This window comes from Elephantulus edwardii, unplaced genomic scaffold (genome assembly GCF_000299155.1).
Source record: "Elephantulus edwardii isolate Elephantulus edwardi_28Jun2011 unplaced genomic scaffold, EleEdw1.0 scaffold00044, whole genome shotgun sequence".
Taxonomy (NCBI): Eukaryota; Metazoa; Chordata; class Mammalia; order Macroscelidea; family Macroscelididae; genus Elephantulus; species Elephantulus edwardii.
In genome coordinates, this window is record NW_006399794.1 from 7,526,903 (window position 1) to 7,532,902 (window position 6,000).

General features: G+C 39.3%; 1 protein-coding gene across 1 annotated transcript in view; it reads right to left on the reverse strand.

Moving 5' to 3' along the window:
* PPFIBP2 (PTPRF interacting protein, binding protein 2 (liprin beta 2)) overlaps window positions 1-6,000 on the reverse strand; it is a 158,078-nt gene that overhangs the window by 115,615 nt on the left and 36,463 nt on the right. The window lies entirely within an intron of this gene.

Consider the following 6,000-nt stretch of genomic DNA (forward strand, 5'->3'; position numbering starts at 1 on the left):
TGGAGAGGTCTCTGACAGCAGACTTTCCCAATGCAATTAATCTTTTAATTTCCTGGCTGCTGGTACCAAGAGTGTTGATTGTAGAGCCAAGGACACCACGCAGGTACAAATAACTATGTCACCCAGAAGCCTATGGGTCAAGCCCACCTTCAAATCTTGGTGGAAGACAACATTATATACCAACTCTATAGGATTCATCAACCACCTCTGGGAAATTCTTGTAGCATAAATGGATGAGAATATGGCCTAAGGCACAAGAAGTCAATTCTGGAGCAGAAGTTCGAAACTCCTGAAGCCAAGAGATACTGCCAACAGAGGAAGAAACTGGCAGTAGAAAGAGGCATTAGAAATCACAGAATCCCAGAAAGTTTGACATATAGGCCATCACATCAAGGGTTGCATAGGGAAGATTGATGTCGAATGGAGTAGGTGGGAGTAGATGTAAATGCTGGTGGAGAGGGGAAAGGGGTAGCTCAAAACATACTGGCAAGGGTGGGGACAACATGAAATCTATTGTTTTTTTTCTACTACTGGGAAATATCTTTAATCTGCTCTTCTCTGTAAAATGCTTTTCTGTCCCATAATGTTCTAAATCTGAGCAATCAAATTAAGACAGAATAGGAAGAAGAATTGGCCATCCACTTCCAAAATAGCAGGCCATTGAAAACCCTACATATAACAGGGCACACTTAGACTGGCAGATGTGGCAACTGAGGCTGAGCCTTCAAGTATGGAGACATATAGGAGGAGAAACAGCTGTAAGCAGACACTAGTGATTGGAACATGGAATGTAAGGACAATGAATGTAGGAAAATTAGATATTGTTAAGAAGGAAATGGGACGCATATATATTGACATACATTAGATATTGGCAAAATGAGATGGACTGGCATGGACATTTTGAGTCAGAGGATCATATGATCTATTATGTTGGAGTTGAAAAGGTGAGGGAAAAGTGGGGTTGCTTTTATAGTTAAAAGTCATTTTTAGATCCGTCTTGAAATATAATATTGTTAATGATAGGACAAGAAAGTCTAGTGAATACCACCATTATTCAAATAAATGCATCAACAACCAGAGCCCAAAAGGAGGAAATAGAAGATTTCTACCAACTTTGTAGTCAGATATTGATCAATTAATATTACATATATGCAAGCAAAATATTTCTGGAGATTATCTAAAAATGGCTAGAACATTGACAGAGAACAGCCAGAAGTTCAAGTCATGTTTAGAAGAGGTGGTAGCACCAGGAATATCATTGCTGATGTCAGATGGATCTTGGCTGAAAGCAGAGAATACCAGAAGAATGTCTATTTGGGTTTTATTGATTATGCAAAGGTATTTCACTATGTGAATCACAACAAACTATGGTTAACACATTGTCGCAAATGATGATAATAGATCGAAAAAAATAATAATGTGTTTCTAAGCACGGTCATCAATTTAAAAGTGTGTGGCAACGTGTTAACACTGTGAAGAATGAGAATCCCCAAACTCTTAATTGCTCAGGTGAAACCTATACCTAGATCAAGAAGCTGTAATCCAAATAATGCAAGGGAATACTTCCCGGTCTTAAATCAAGAAAGGTGCAAATCCTTTCTCCATACCTAGTCAACCTGTGTGATAAACAAATCATTGGAGGAGCTGGACTTTATGAAACAGAGCGTGGCATTGGGATGGGAAGACGACTCTACAACCTGTGTTATGCAGATGACACAACCTTGCTTGTTGAAAAATAAAGAGGAAATGTTTACTGCAGAAGATCAAAGGCTTTCAATATGGATTACATCTCAGTGTGAAGAAGACAAAAATCCTCACCACTGAGCCAACAGGCAAGAATGATGAAGAAAAGACTTAAATTGTCAATGATTCTTATTTACTTGGATCCACAATCAATACCTTTGGTACCAGCAGCCAAGAAATCAAAAGATATATTGCAGTTATGATAAAGTTTGTTGTCAGAGACTTCTCAAAAGTACTGAGAAGCAATGATGTCAGTTTAAAGAATAAGGTTGACCTGAGGCAGGCAGAAGTCTTTTGAAGCACTTGCTATACATCCAAGAGCTGGACAATGAATAAAAACAGCAGAAGAATCAATGCCTTCGAGTGGTGGTGTTGGAGAAGAGTACTGAATAGCCCATGGACTGCCAAAATATCAAACAAATATATCTTGGAGAAAGTGTATCCAGAATGCTCCTTGCAGACAAGGATGGCAAAGCTTCTTATCACATACTTTGGGCATGCTGTTTGGGGGTGCTTCTTCTTGGAGAAGGACATTATGCTTGGAAAAGTGGAGGGTCAGTGAAACAAAGGAAGATTCTCAACATATTGATTGACATAGTAACTAATGTGCTCAAGCACGTCAGAGATGATGACGATCACACAGGATAGGCCAGGGTTCAGATCTGTTGTTCACAGGGTCACCATGAGTCATGTTGTACTTGATGGCATCTAAGAACAATAGTACCCTTACTCCATCGGTGAGCCTATGCTTGAAAGCACTCTAGTTCTCTGAATCAGCAAATCCAGCTCCTCAACAAATACTTAAAGGCATCCACTCTGCCAGTAAGCCTCCCTGCCAAGGTCATGAGTGAAAGCCAGACTTTTGGTAGCAGTGAGAAGAGGCTATTCTGATTAAATAACTATATCCTGAGTCATTCCTGGTCTTGAATGAAACCTGTTGCTTCTCTAAGGAACCCTGTGAGCTCTGTGTGGCTATTGCAATAAATGAGCAAATCCTCTAGAAAAGCAGTGACCACTGTTGGAAAGAACACCTGGTGTCAGAAATGGTAAAATGGTGTAGACCAAGAACCATGGGGTAAGGGCAGGTCTGACCTCCTAAGAATTAGCTTTAGGTTACTCTTGATGTTAATAGGGATCCCTCCCCCTTGTGAAGTGAGTGGAGGTCAGACACTGCCACACATTGTTTTGTAGTGTTTTGTTTTTTAGCATGAGATCACTTTATCTCTGGACATATTCCATATTTTCCAACGTGCATTAATTATTTTATCAATATCTTAGCTTGCTATTATAGGCTGTAAGATTTTAGAAGACAGAGTTCATGTGTTATTTAGTTAAGATTCTAAACTCATGCCTTGTTCCAATAGAAGTTGAGAACTAATGCATGTATTTATGTTAAAGAGGATGAATGCTCAGGTTTCCTCACAGACCTGGGCTATTGGACTAGTTCTTTCAAATATGATGACTCAAGTAGGGCTTTTTGTCTTTTTAAATTCCACCAGTTTAAAATCTTCTTTGCATAAGCAAAGGTCTTTTTTCTAAAGCAACTTTAGAAAATACAGTTTAGACTATAACATTTCAGGGCCATGTGTATTGTTTATAAGGTCAATAGGATAAAATATGCAAAATCAGGACTCTGGTGGAAAATGAAGACTGCAGGGTTCCACATCCATGGTTACAGTCCAGACCTGATGTCTCATTTCAGGTCCCTTTACACTTTTGAGGGCCAACTTCCCACTCCCCATGGCAGGCTCTTGGAATGAAAACTCCACACAGAAGGAAACAATTACTATTTGATTGCTAGGTTGTTTTCTGAAAGTACATGCTATAGGGAATCATGGGTCATAATTCACAAGTAAGTCAGTGGCTCTGGGGACCTAGGATATTGCCCAATTATCCTCACTTGAATATGTGCTGAAGATTTCTGGCTCCTACAAACCTAGTTTTGAATTAAGTGGGGAGGGTCACAACCAAACTCCAGGAAGGAAAGTGGGCAAAAGGAGAGTAATATTTCTACCTCCAAACAATTGCTGAGTAATCTCTCTTTATTCTGGACACATGTTGGAACACATATCCACCCAGATTCATCATATTAATGTATTTTTACATCTGCTGCTTTAGTCTTGGTGTAGGGAAAAATCAATACAAAGGCAAAAATGATGCTAAATTTCTTATTCCAGAAGATGTTAACAAGCTTCCAGGAGGCACTCAATGACTTCTTCTTGATATTAATGCCTTCATGTAATTTTCAAGGCAAGGTCTTAAAAAAAGACTCTGTCACATCTACCTTGTTCTCTCTCTCTTGGATCATAGCTCCTGGGAAACCACTTCCATATTGTATGGACATTCAAGAAGACCTATAGAGAAGTTCATGTGATGGAAAACCATAAGCACTTGTCAACAGTCAGTAAGGAACTGAAAGCCTTTCACTAGCAGCTATATAAGCCTGTTTGGGGGCAGATTTCTCCAACCTTAGTGTATCTTCAGCTGTTTGTACCCTTATGAGAGACTGAGCCAAAACCAGTGAGTGAAACCACTCCTGAATTCTTAGCCCACAGAAATTGAGACATAAGTTTGTTACTTTTTAATTTCCTTAAAAAAAAGCAAGACATAATACAATCGCTATCAACATGTTATGTGTTGTCAACTCACTTGCAACTCATAGTGACCCTATGTACAGTAGCTCTGAATCCTCCTCTATCCTGTGCCAATCTGTCTCCAACCCACCTATCTCTATTACCCCAGTGACTGAATCAATCCATCTCATCGAGGGTCTTCTTCTCCTGTGCTGTCCCTCTACCTTCTCAAGCATGATGTCCCTCTCCAAGGTCTGGTCCCTCCTTGCAACATATCCAGAGTATGCCAGATGAAGCTTCAGAATCCTTGCCTCCAAGGAGCACCCTGGTTTCACTCTCTCCAAGATGAACTTGGTCATTCTCTTAGCAGTTCAGAGTATACTCAACATTCTTCCACAACAGCACAGCTCAAAGGTATCAATTCTCCTTCTATCATCCCTAGTAATTTTCCAGCTCTCTGATGCATATCAAATGACTGAAAAGACTATGGCCTGTATAAGGCGCACCTTAGTCTCCAGACTGACATCATTACTCTTCAGGTACTTTAGAGAGGTCTCTGAGAGTAGATTTTGCAAATTCAACAGCATGAGTACCAGAGGAATACCTGTGTTTCATTGACTATGCAAAGGCTTCTGACTTTGCGGATCACAACAAACTGTGGCTAACTTTGAGAAGAATGGGAATCTCAGAACACTTGATCATGCTTATGTAAAACCAATACTTGAAGCAGGAGGCAGTCATCAGAACTGAGCAAGGAATCACTGCATGGCTCAAAACTGAGAAGGGTGTATGCCAGAGATGTGTCCTATCTCCACACCTTTTTAATTTATATGCAGAACAGATTATGCCAGGAGGCTGGGCTCTATGAGGAAAAATGTGGCATCGGGATTGGAGGAAGACTCATCAACAATTTGTGTTATGAGATGACACAATCTTGCTTGCTGAAACTCAGGAGGACCTAAAGTGCTTGCTGTAGAAGGTCACAAGAACTACAGCCTTCAATATGGATTAAAGCTCAATATAAAGAAAACAAAGATTCTCACCACTGGGCCGATTTGCCACATTGTGATGGATGGTGAAGAGACTGAGATTTTAAATAGCTTTAGTTTGCTTGCTCCACAATCAACACTGTTGGCACCAGCAGCTATACACATAGCTAAGAATATTCTGGGAAGTATAATCAAGAGGAAATTGCCTATACAATATTAAGACTATATGAATAAAATTACTTTTATAAGGAAAAAGATTTAAAATCTTTAAAAGTTAAAATTTAGACAGATAAGAACATATAAAAACATAATTATGGAAACAGAACAAAGATTAAACAAAGATTAAAACTGCTATAGAGAGAGTTTTATAGCACAAACGTAACTGAAGACATAAAAAACAATAAATTTGAATTTATAAAATCAACTTCTGGAACATAAAACAAAAACAATAAAAATTAAAATATAAATTATAGTCTGAAAAACCTACTTGTAGCAATAATAAGAAAACATCAATATATGTTGTTGTTGTTTGGTGCCGCTGAGTCGTAGACAACTCATAGCAACCCTATGAATGAACGGCCTGAGCACTGCTCATACAGAGTTTCCAGAGGCAAGCCATTTCGGAAGTGGATGCCACTCCTGCTTCCAGGCTTGTTTTAGTTGGGAAGCTCCAGCCAACACTGTCCACCATGGGT